This window comes from Dermacentor andersoni, chromosome 2, assembly GCF_023375885.2.
Source record: "Dermacentor andersoni chromosome 2, qqDerAnde1_hic_scaffold, whole genome shotgun sequence".
NCBI lineage: Eukaryota > Metazoa > Arthropoda > Arachnida > Ixodida > Ixodidae > Dermacentor > Dermacentor andersoni.
In genome coordinates, this window is record NC_092815.1 from 78,591,129 (window position 1) to 78,603,809 (window position 12,681).

At 46.5% G+C, this 12,681-nt stretch overlaps 1 long non-coding RNA gene across 1 annotated transcript in view; it reads left to right on the plus strand.

The window, feature by feature from the left end:
- Window positions 1–1,388: 1,388 nt before the first annotated feature.
- Window positions 1,389–12,681, plus strand: part of LOC140215931 (uncharacterized) — a 423,058-nt gene continuing 411,765 nt past the window's right edge. The window contains exon 1 of the long non-coding RNA XR_011892526.1: window positions 1,389–1,536. This is a non-coding gene — a long non-coding RNA (uncharacterized lncRNA). The remainder of the gene's footprint in view (window positions 1,537–12,681) is intronic.

Below are 12,681 nucleotides of genomic sequence, written 5' to 3' on the forward strand. Positions count from 1 at the left end.
GCAACAGAAGGTCTGCCCTGCGCCCCAGGACTACGTCAAAGATACACAGAGTCTTTTGCTTGCGGGGATTCTCAAAGTCTTATAAAACACTTCTAAACATTTTTTTTTTGATGCGCTTAATTCTTTTATAAGAGGCTCTACATTCGTTCCTACGCAGTTAAATAGAAAACTTTGTTTTTCTATTGTACTTTCTCTTCTTTGCTTCGTGAAACTGTTCTTACACAGCTCAACCAGAATTCCCCGAGCAGGAAAGTTTTAGATTGCTTTTACGTTTCACTCAATTCGTGGCATCGGTGTAGATTAAGTTTGAGCTTGTGGAGCACCGCTCGACACATTCTACTGCCATCTGGAGAATTACACGATGACAAACGTATCAAGCCGTTAAGTTTAGCGAGGGCATCCACATTGGATAACAAATGACTTGCGAAATTTTCGACGGCTTTTTTTTTGCTACCTGAGGCTTAATCTTGCCGTCTAAGCCTCAGTCCACATAATGTTTACACAACTCTTTTGCAAGTGTTGATTCTTTAAGTGCCAGGTGAAACAGCAAGGCTCACAGGAGGCGCATTACAAAAAGGAATGGTTCAGCTCATTGCCTGTCCTGAGACTGATTGACCCATGGTCACATATTTGACGCGGTACGAGGGGCTTAGGTGGAGAAATAATCGGCCAGGGGTGCCCGGCTAACCACGCCTGTTGCAACATCATTCCCACCGCCACCATTATTTTGTTCTCTAGAGATCATGACATCGAAAGCGACGTTCTGCGTCCAGTGTTATGCGGGCTAGACCGTGTAGACACATTCTCGGACCAAAGCTCCACAGCCTTTCAAAGCAAGGCGGTCATGATAATGTTCAGAGTATGAAAAGTACTGGCCACAGTGAGTGATTGTAGGCATCACAGGCAGTGCCACGTGTCCACATTGCCTAGTGCCTCCCTCCCTCTCCTTTCTGTCTCTCTTTTATTCATTTCCTCCCACCTGCGTAGGGTACCTAACTCGACGCTGGTCAGGTGTAAGAAAGCGAAGCCTAGTTTCCGTTTCAATGGCTGCTACGCTCCTGGGGTCATTAAAGAGGTGTGGGAATGATAATAAATACACGCACTTTTTATATTTTCCATCTTCACAAGCTAATAAAATAAATTTCATTGAAAAGAACTATCACGTTTATTTTGCGATCACTTTTCTTTTCTTGCTTATCTTGGCTTGTTTAAACTCGCAGCGCGGAACGTCGCGCACAGTGGTTGCAGATTTTCACAGCGCGTATCGCTTATCTCCGCACGACGCGCTCGGTCGTCAGTTTCGTGGCATACGTTGGTATCCCGGAATGGCGTGAGCCCAGTCGCCGCAAAGCATGACGATGCGTAAACGTGCAGCCGAGAACGTTCGCAGGGCGGCGTCTTAGACAGACGTAGGGGACGTTGCATCGGAAGAGATGCCGAAGTCGGACCATTACGTTCTCTGTGCAGCTCTGTGGTGCATCAGCTCCGGACAAACCAGTATATCGCCAGGTCCTTTCGGTTCCCCAAAGGTTACCGGTAAGCACGTGTTATTCAGCGCCAGAAGGTCATAGCCTTGAACCACTGTTGCATGTTCCGCACACGTGGCACATCACATGATGTGAAACTTTTCGGTTTCTTGTTCCTGGAGTTGCCATTGCTAGTGTTACTTGTACAAAGCTGTGTATTTTAATGCGACTAACATTATTTGTAAAGTTCACTCAGTTTTTCTAGGCATGCGTGTTTGTCCGCATCAAAACGCGTTCCCGCTAACCTGGGTCACTGGGCATGTGCTCAGTGAAATCGGCGAGAATGTCAGGGGCCTAGACAGGAGAGTCTTTTTTTGAAAGGTGGTGTTCTGTATAAAAAGAAATACTCGCTACTTTGGTGACTTTAGATGCTGTACCTTATCACACGTGCCAGAGTCCACTGCACCCGCTGTTTTACACAGGCGTATTAAAGGTTGTAGGACGCTTAAGCTTCGCCTTTAAGAGTGGAACGCGATAGCACACAAAGAGCCCTCCCTGACTGTTTCTCGCGCTTCCCGGCAACCGGAGCGTACGCAAGCGTAAAGTTCACTTGGAAACGCTTGCCGCGAACACTATGCACGAAGGCGAGGGCGAGCCAGGGCGAGCTTTGTGGTGGAACCAGGGCCTCTTGCGTGGACCGCTATGCGACGGAGGCGAGCGCCAGCTGGAGTTAATACGAGGAACCGGGCGCTCCGCTCCGTGGCCCCCCAAGACACCCATTGCGCCGGCGCGCGCAAAATAGCGGACATCTGTCTGTGAACGCCGCGGCTGGTTTCGGTGTGCGAAGGGGTTTCTTCGAGTTTTCGCTTAACAGAATTATCTTTTCTCGTATAGTGAAATTACAATCCGAGAGCTAACATGTCTGTAGGTTGCGTGCAAGTCGTAATTTACAATTTTTATATGTATTTTAGATTGAGAAATTCAATTAGCTCAGTAAATTTCTTGCATCATATGGAACGCATGGGTATACGTGGTTCGAAATCCTTTTTGTCGATGCGACGTCGGACGTGGGACGCCGGATTTCCGGCGAAATGGGCATCTTATCGCTGTCGCGTTAAAACGAGTATTACCTAGTTGCTGTATGTTATTGTAGCCGTTTACCACTTCTTTCATTCACTAGTAAGTTAAATTTATTGTATTGCAAGTAAAATTGACTACTTCTAGCTAAATTGTGTGTTCACTGTGGATATTTCATGCGTAGATTAAATAAAGAGCGCGAGGGCGGGTCACAGAGGTCAAGAACATATCACTTTCTTGTGGGACGAGCATCGAGGGACACTCTTGCTTCTTGCGCAGCACTTCCGGTTCACCTCTTGGGACGAGCGGGGAGGAAATTCAAAATAAATCTGAAAAAAAAGAAGAAATATACAGTACGGAATTCATGGGTTTCATTATAGATATGATATCAGAGCATAAGTTTAGTTACATCTTGAGTTACTGAAGTGTCTGGAATAATAATTAATTAGAAATCACCGAGACGACCGGGGGACGAAATTCGAAATAAATCAGAAAAAAATCGAAAAAGGCGGTGTAGTACAAAATTCATGCGTTTCATTACAGATGTGATATCAGAGCAAAAGTTTAGTTACAAGTTGAGTTACTGAAGTGTCTGTAATAATTCTAATTAATTAGGAATCACTGATTACCGCGCACCGAAGTACAGAATCGTGGACTTTAGAGACCCGCCACGTGAGCGCGGCTATGGCGAAATTTCTGGAAGCACGAATTAGAAAGAGGAAGTAATGACGTCACTAATTACGTCCCACACAAGAAGGTGGCATGCTATTTAACCGGCTAATGAATGGAAAGCAGTTGCCCCCGAGTTCTCTTCATGCGTTGCGTTCGCCTAAAGTTAATCTAAAGGACACCAACGCCGAGCTGCGAGTGCCACTAAGAGACACCCAAGCCAAAGATTAGTGTCGCCTGCCATGTTTTCTTTTTCTGCAGAGGATGAATTTTATTCTTATTTGCAGAGGTAGTTGTCTATTAGATCAGGTAAGCAATGAAATGAATTGAATTTAGGCACAGAGAGAGCGTCGCACAACACTTTTTCACACGGAGTAAATAAAGGTACCGAGGAATGATCCTGGCAATTTAGGAAAGTTTGTTGATAACAAAATTGACACCATCCATCACAGTATAAGTAATTTACAAAGTCGAAATTCAGCACTTTCTTTTTCACCTTCAATAACGCCACAAGAGAGTGGGCTATTAGGCTGAAAGAAAATTTCTTTTTGATTCACCTGCAGTGTAGGGTAGCAAACCGGATGCTCGTCTGGTTGACCTCCCTGCTTTCCCAGCTCTCTCTCTCTCTCTCTCTCTCTCTCGTTGTTGTTCTTTCTTTCGAACACTGTAGCACTAATGGGACCATTATATCATCATTATCAATAATAATAATAATAATAATAATAATAATAATAATAATAATAATAATAATAATAATAATAATAATAATAATAATAATAATAATAATAATAATCGAGTAAGCGTATATAAACACAACACACTGTATACACACAGAAGGAGAAGCAGGCTAGCAATTGTCTCATGAAAGAGACATTATGCCCACCCGCGCCTGAGAAGGCGAGAAAAAACAAAATGAATAGAAAAGGAAGGACAAAAAAGGGAAAGCGAAGCGGAAGTCCCACCACAACAAATCACATCCCAAACAGAGTATGAGCACTACAGATTAGTTTCGAGCGCTGTATGTTGACATGAATCCTAGTACAATTTTGTGAGCTTCGTATGGAATTGAAGCTCCACCTTCCGGAAAACAAAATCATGTGTCTGTCGCAGGAACGGAAGAAAAACAAAGCATACAATTCATATGAAAAAAATAATATGATTGAAGCAGTGTAAGACATTACAGTACAAGAGATACGTAGAATGTGGCAACTAAAAAAAAGAAAGGATGTACAGCAACAAACGTCCAGAGCGCTGCGTTGGCAGAAGTGGCTCACGACACTTCCGAAACCCGCCTTATTTACATGTTCCAGTCCGACACGCGGCCCATCTTACGAGGCCCGAAGCGAGGTCTGCAAGTGTCGAAGTGGTTCACAGAGAGCGCAAAGGAATCGATCTTTTACGCGGCTGACCCATATCTTGAATACCAAATAGATCCTCAGGTTTCACAACGCCTTTGCCGCGCTCTTACGTCGTCTGCGCATCGAAACTGCTTACGCCAAGAACTTCCTATTTCAAATTAAGTGTGCGCCCTTTCCAACATGTTCGTGCGGCCACGATGACGCGGATCACCGAATACTTGGATGTCGCAAGTACTCTAAATATAGAAAGTGCCTGAAGCAAGAACTGCGTTTAATTGACCAACATTTGCCTTTGTCACCCGCCGAGGTTGCTAGACTAATGGCGGTCAAAATTAGCGCATCACAAAGCAAATAAAAGGACTTCTGCGCTTTTTCTGCGAGGGATATGGACGTGAGGAATATGGGCGCTCGTCTGCTTAACCTCCCTGTCTCTCCTTGCTTTCTCTATCTCTTGACCCCACAGTGTAATTGCGAGTATCTTATTAGTGTATCTGAAACAAACTTCTGTACCTCAGACATAAGAGAAGTTGAACCTCTTTGAGGGGACTTCTACTTCTGGTGTCGGTACATATTGTTTTGTTTAAGCACTTCCTCCTGGAAGAATTTGTATGGTTTTGTTAATTTGTATCGCCTTAAGTAATCAAGTGAAAAGGTGCAGCCGTCACCAGTGAACGTCGACAACCGAGCGCTTTTTCCTTTCGTAAGAGCACTCGCAACTTATTCTTTCTCACCAGCCTCGCGTTGTAAGTATCGACACGTTTAGAGGTGCAGCTGACGGCTGTGCGATGAAAAGCAAGGTTTACACGCAACCAGGATTGTTAACTGTTAATACACCGCCCAATTTTCCATTCCACTCATGGCTGAATCGCAATGTGCTTGCGTCTGTCGCTGCAACGCAAAAGAGCAAAGGTGGTGTAATTATACCGTAACTATCATATGGAGAAATATTGCGCAAGTACGTTCTCTTGATGGTGTTGCAACATGTGCTAACTGTCCTCATTATCTTCCGCTGCCGATGAAATTTAACTGCTACAATGTAATTGCTCTGTGTTCTCTCAGAACCTGCTCGTAAAAAGCGCTCGTGCCAGCTGCTTTTCTAGAAGCTTTCACTCAGTACACTCATTATGCTAAACCTCCGTTGTGCAAGCACGTACCGTTGTTTTTAGCTATATATTGGTGAATTTTGCTCCTCCATAAGCAACTGTGTAAACTGTGTACACAGTTAAAGAAAAGCATTTGTGGGTTAGAAATTCATGATGTCGATTGTACGCTGCAGCTCCTAGATTCCGCTATCGCGGAATAAGTTCTGCAGATTTATTTCGTGTCGTCTTGTTGTTCTTGGCACTATTACGACAGAGTGAGTTGCCTTCGGGAGAAGAAAGAAGAGGAAGAGAAGTATAATAAAATGATGTACTTAATGTAGACCCGAGGCAAAGCTGTAGAAAGTACATAATGTAATTGCTGCGCGACTGAGAGAAAACATATCAAGAGTATACTGACGCAATGCCATAATGACACCAAGGAAGAACTGAACGTATGAGTAAGAATTTCTTGAATTAAATGGATCGGTACAGCTCCGGATTTGGTGGAGAATCGTTAGAGTGGGAAAGTAGTGAATGCCGAACGTAAAGTTCGCAGATGAACTCAAGAAAGAGAGAAAGAAAGAAAAGAAACTGGACGGCACGTTATTTGGCATCGATAGCTACAAGACAATGATGCTTCCTTATGGACAGGACAAATTTGGGGATGATTTAATGTCCAAATAATAATGGACGAACGGACGGGTGGACGGAGAGACAGAGTTTTCCATGTTTTTCTGCTCCGTTACCCTGTGAAATAGAAGACTCTCGCCCAGTTTTCGATTTCGTATTGACCCAGGTGCTTGATGGGAGGTAGGGCTGTTCTTTTCAAGGAAGAAACGCCCTCCGTAGGAAAGAGATTGTCATTGTCAGGGAGGGAGAAGAAATGGGTACGTTGTAGTACAACGACTGTATTTTCGAGGCACCTTACGGAATCTCACATACCGTCCCTTTATCGACAGTTGTGTCTGTGGAAACTGAAGAAACGACCACCTTGCACAGGATATTTTCATCGCTCATGATTACTTCTCATATTTGCCACTCTTTCTCTGTCATAGTAGCGAACGCTTGACGGCAGTTAAAACGCTTCACTAAAAAAGTGAAGCGATGAGTAAGAGGTATAGCGCGAGTGCGCGAGCAAAACAATGCTTCGCTTAAACCAAGCACCTGCATTATTCTTTTTCGACTTCTACTTGAAGCTCGTGCACAGTGCACTTATAATTTAGCGTTGAACTTGCCGTTCTGCTGCAAATTTAGGTGAATTGCGTATAGCTCCGAGTCGCTGCACGTGTATTTGGGTCATTGCATTTACACTGATGCAAGCAGGTCGGTCATAATGCCGTGTACCCATCTATCTGTGTAGCTTTAGCTGTACAATAAATGCTCGTGCTTCCCTCGAGTATAGTTGGCCTAACGTTTGGCCATCACGCAGTCGTGGTACGGTGAGTTGAGTTAAAGGATTACTGACGTGGCCTTCTAAACTGTTCATTTTTTGAACTTTAGATCAAGGTCGTCGACCTTGATACCTTAGAAGATACATTGGCGAGCCTCAGGGCGCCCTAAATAATTTACTATAGCAGCTTATCTACGAACAAATAATTTGGGTTTTGTTGCCCCGGAGGTGTGTGGTGTCATGACGTTGCCAAAAAAAGTGGTCCCGTGGGAGAAGAACATGGCTCGCTCGGAGTGCGGCGCGATGTAGGAGTGTTACGCGGCCGTTGCACAGCGGAACGACCGAGCGAGCCGGAGCAAGCGCGAAAACGCCGAGCTACGTTTCCATGCGATAAATTTCTGAGTCATAACGTCATATATACACTTTCTGGGAAATGAAATGGGAGCTGGTTTGTAGACAAGTTTGAGTATAGTTTTCTGGAGTTTGGAGATCGAGGATCTTTGATAAACAGCGATATATATATATATATATATATAAACGTAAAGAACTTGAGTGGTGCTACAAGGTAAACAGAACAAGTATTTAATTTCGACAGTTTCGATCGGTGGACCGATCTTCATCAGGGTTTTTTTTTTTTTTTTTTTTGTAAACCCTGATGAAGATCGGTCCACCGATCGAAACTGTCGAAATTAAATACTTGTTCTGTTTACCTTGTAGCACCACTCAAGTTCTTTACGTTTGAAAGGTAGCCTGAAGAATCCCTCTTTGCCTACTATATATATATATATATATATATATATATACAAAGCTAGAAATGTGACGTCAGTAACTCTTTAAGGAAGTCGGGAATCGACTGTAGCGCTAGTTGCTTCGTCAATAGAAAGTGGAGCTGGAAGACAGCGGGACAAACGAGAGAAACGTGTATACCTATGGATGGAAACAACTTTATTTTGAATCCGGCAAATTTGACGACCCGGGCTCAGGTCTCCCATGAGGGGACTTCGAGGCCTTGCCTCGTCGCCGCCTCTCGGGCTTGCTGGACAGCCCACTCTTGTGTCTTGAGGTTGGAGCTGCGCAGAGCGGCGGCTCACTTCGACGCAAGAGCCTCCGGAGCTACTGCCATTGTAGCTGATGTAACCCGACACTCCCACAACATGTGTGACAGCGTCGCTCTAGTTAACTGACATAATTTGCAAATAGCAGTCGGGTATTGCGCGGGGAAAATGTGTTGCAATCGCACCGGACTGGGAAATGTTTGTGTTTGCAATTGTCGCCAGATGACTGCCTGGCGACGTTTCAGCATAGGGTGAGGTGGGGGCAGCAACCGCTTGCCTAGCTGGTAGTGCTTGGTGATGTCATTGTAGCTGACCAGGCGTTCTCGCGGGTTTTGAACCAGGAGTTCCGAACTCGAAGAGGTGGTCTCCGATTCTGCGCGGCGGGTCAGTTCTCGCGCAGAGCGGTGTGCTACCTCGTTCAAGTTAATGAGGCCTTCATCGGTGGGGGTGGCGACGTGCGCTGGAAACCATATGATCGCGGTGTTATCGAAGTGCTGTCGACCAGCTTTCCTTAGAATCTGGAGAGCTTCGGAGGAAATGCGCCCCCGCGCGTAGTTGCGAACTGCGGATTGTGAGTCGCTAAAAACTACCTCGCAGAGGGGGTCCGTAAGCGCAAGCGCAATCGCTACCTCTTCCGCTGTTTCGGGGTATTCCGTTGCGACACTACACGCGTGCGTAAGCCGGGAGCTAACGTCTACGACTACCGCCGTGAACCGGTGTTCCCCTGTGTATTCTGCGGCGTCTACAAAGCGCGTAGTCCTCTTTCCACCCAAGGAGCGCAGCAGTGTCTTGGCACGGGCCTGGCGTCGGCCCCGATTAAATTCGGGGTGCATGTTTCGAGGTATAGGGGCGACAAGCAGCGTGTCGCTGAAGTCGGGTGGAATGACCTGTTTCTGACCGTGTTGGACGTGGTAGTTGAAGCCGAGTTTCTGCAGGATGTACCGGCCCGTGGCTGTCAGAGACATGCGTTCGAGTTGAGAGGTTCTTTGCGCTTCCACGATTTCCTCAAGCGTGTTGTATACCCCCAGCTGTAGCAGACGAGCAGTGCTTGTGGACTCCGGTAGGCCAAGGGCAAACTTGTAAGTCTTGCGTATAAGGGTGTTGATTTTCTCCCTTTCAGTGACGTTCCAGTTGTGGAAGGCAGCCACATAAGTGATGTGACTGATTGCGCGAAAGAGTGTATGAGGCGCATGACACTGTCCTCCTTCATGCCCGTGTGCTTGTTTGTAATGCGTCTGATCAGGCGGGTAGCCGCTGTAACCTTGCCTTCGATTTTGCGAATAGCTTCTATGTTTGACCCGTTGGCTGTTATATGCATGCCTAGGGTGCGTATCTTCGGGACTCGGGGAATGCAGGAGCCGTCTTGTGTATAGAGGATTATGTCGTCACATTGGCGCGATTCGGCTGTAGGCTTGGGCCGGCGGCGCGGGCGGTAGACGAGCAGCTCCGATTTCAGTGGAGATAGTCGGAGACCTGTGTCTTGGAGGTAGGTTTCGACTGCAGAGACCGCTGCTTGTAAGGTGCATTCTATCTGACCGTCACTGCCCTTGTTGACCCACAGGGTGATATCACCTGCATACAAGGCGTGATGGAGGCCATCGATCTCATCGAGGTAGGCCGGGAGACCCAGCATCACGAGGTTGAAAAGGAGCGGGGATATGACCGATTCTTGAGGAGTGCCGGTGCTTCCTAGTGTATGTTCGTCGGATGTCATGCTGCCGACCGCGAGGGTGACTGTGCGGCGCGACAGGAAGTCTCTGACGTAGTTGTAGCTTCGCTCACCCAAGTTGAGCTTGTTTATGCGGCTCAGGATTGCTGCATGTGCTACATTGTCAAATGCCTTTTCCAGATCTAGGCCGAGGATGGCCCGGTTGCCACTAGTTGGGTCATTGATAATCTGGTGGTAGAGCTGGAGCATGACGTCTTGAGTGGAGAGGTGTGACCGGAAGCCTATGCGTGTCTCTTTGTTTCAGTTTCCTTACAGTTGTACAGAGCATGACGTCTTGAGTGGAGAGGTGTGACCGGATACCTATGCGTGTCTCTTTGTTTCAGTTTCCTTACAGTTGTGGGGCGCTGCTAGTTAAAAAAAAATATAGGAAGGGGAAGTAAAACTTAGGTGAAAGCAAACTCTGAGAAAATGTGTTCAAGCTAGGGAAAGTACGTGCAAAAAGCAATACATGCACGCACACGCACACAAACCGCCATTTCAGCGCGCTGACGAAATGACATAATGACAGCGAGCAAACTCGTTATTCCTTATTCGAGACCTCTGATCATATTGCGTGACAGTGCAAGGAATTCAGCGGAGAAATAACGGAATAGAACTCGTCAAATAGCGCACGAGAGCTTCGCAAAGAATAGCAAGATTAGGGGCGCTGGAGGCACGCCACATTATATCGATCGTTTCGTGGATAGCAATTAAGGGTGCTTCCCTTGCGAATATGCCAACGTTGCTATTATTCTATGTCGATAAACGCACGATGCATAACGAGAACTTAACCGAGCGTCTCGTGTAATTGCAGCGTTTCCCCCGAAATGCTCTTCAGAAGCCGCTTCTGCTGGCGCCCAAATTAGTGCAGCTGAACGTATTGTGTTGCGTAAGGGGACCAAGCGCCAGAGGCCGAGTCCTTGACGGCGCTATTAGAGCAGCGAGAGAAAGAAAAGCGTTGTCAAATGTTGGGAAAGGCTAGGGAAGTCTGCTGCGGCAACATAAGGGTGCTTGCTATTAAGCAAGTGTGCCCTAATTTTGCGAAGACTTGCTTTTGCGTGTTTAGGCGGCGCGTGAGCTTCACATAAATGAGATTCTGCAGATGGCGTCACTTGTCCACACAGGCTTGACGTGTTTGACCGTTATCGCTGGAGTTTCGCAACGTTGCGTGCGAAAATGCTCATCCGGTTGCGCTAATCTGTCGTCTGGAAAGAAACTACTTTCCTGGTTTGTAAACGAGTGCTGTCGTCACTTCGTTTATATACTTCGAAAACATTTCGGAAGATTGTGCCACTGGAGCTACGAAGTGCGTCCACCGCTCGAGGTTTCTGGCTCGTTCTGTACGACTGTTGTTGACTGCGGCGACGGCGCCAAAGGAACTTCGGCCACGTCCCAGCCAGCACCATTCCAGTCGTAAAGCCGGATCAATGGTCAGGGCTACGCCATTGAGAAGTTAACTCTTATCCCTGTAAGCGCGCCGAGAATGACAATGACATCTGTATGGCGCGCACTATTTCAAGCCAGCTCGCTTGAGTCGTCACCGATGCGGCTATGTAGCGGTGAAGACATGCGTAGCACCCGTTGTTCTGGTTACCGTGCTGACGTCACTGACTGCGCCACCTAATGACACACCGGTGTTCTTTCCAGACAAGTACGTTGTTCTATTTTTTCCCCCGCTCGCTGCAAATAATGCATGCGAGTACGTAGACGGAACAGATTAATGCGTAGACGTGCACGCTGCTATCTTGAATGTGGAATCGTGAATTTTCTCACAACACGTATACATAACATTTACAACGCGTGGTGGTGGAAACGGGGTAAAAGCTGCTTTGGAGCAGCTTTTCCCACAAGGAATGAAGAAACTATGCTGTCAGCAGTTTCTTGTCCATGATTGTATTGCGCTTACTGTTTCACTGAAGGGACTGATGGACGAACATAAGCAACAAAACGCGGACGTATACGTGGCGCAAACTACCATCTTGTTTAATACTGTTAAAGAACACGCTTATATACAAGGTGATGTGGCGGGGGGATATAAAAAAGATGAGAACGTGACGACATGCGATGATGCGATGGGCCGGAAAAAGATCGTTCACTTGCACCCGTTCGCCCTGGCTAACTCGAACTCAGCTTCGATGATCATGATGGACGGAGTGCTTGCGCACTTCTCTTTTTCTTTTGCCATCGCCAGTGCTTCCCATATTTTCTCTCCGTTTTTGTTTTTGATGGGCCAATTACTGCGGTGCTTTCTAGTAGCGGAGAACATTTGCACTATTTGCAGTGCGCAGCCAAGTTGCTAAACCCTGTCAGGATCTGGCACGTGTATTTGTGCTCCCGTAACCTGTCGTTTAGACAGCGTCCGGTTTGCCCAATGTGCGCTTTCCCGCAATCCAGTGGGATTTGGTACACCGCTCAACTACCGCATTCCGCGTACCTTTGCACGTGCTTAGTCTGACAGAATGTAGCACTTGTTTTTCCTTCTTTGGAACTTGTGTTCACTCTCTTGCACGTGCGTTTTAATTTCTGCGGAGCGGAAAAGAGTGCTTGAACGTCTTGGCGTTGGGCTGCCTTTTTTATTCCATGAGACAGTCCATGCATGTAAGGCGACACCACGCGTTTTTTTTTAAATTTGTCCTTTTCAGCAGTTTTTTTGCCTTTTTTATTCGCTCTGATTTCCGGCAACATGTTTTCACAGATTTGCAGCACCGTGCTTTTGGGGTACCCACTGTTATTTAAAAGGCTTACTTGCAAATCAATGCTCTCCCCCACAGCATGGTGGCATCATTTTTCAAGTGCTTGACAGATGCAAGCCTTGGCGATGCCTCATTTTATGCCGCTTTACTAAAAGGTAGTTTCTTGTCTTTTACTGGTGCATC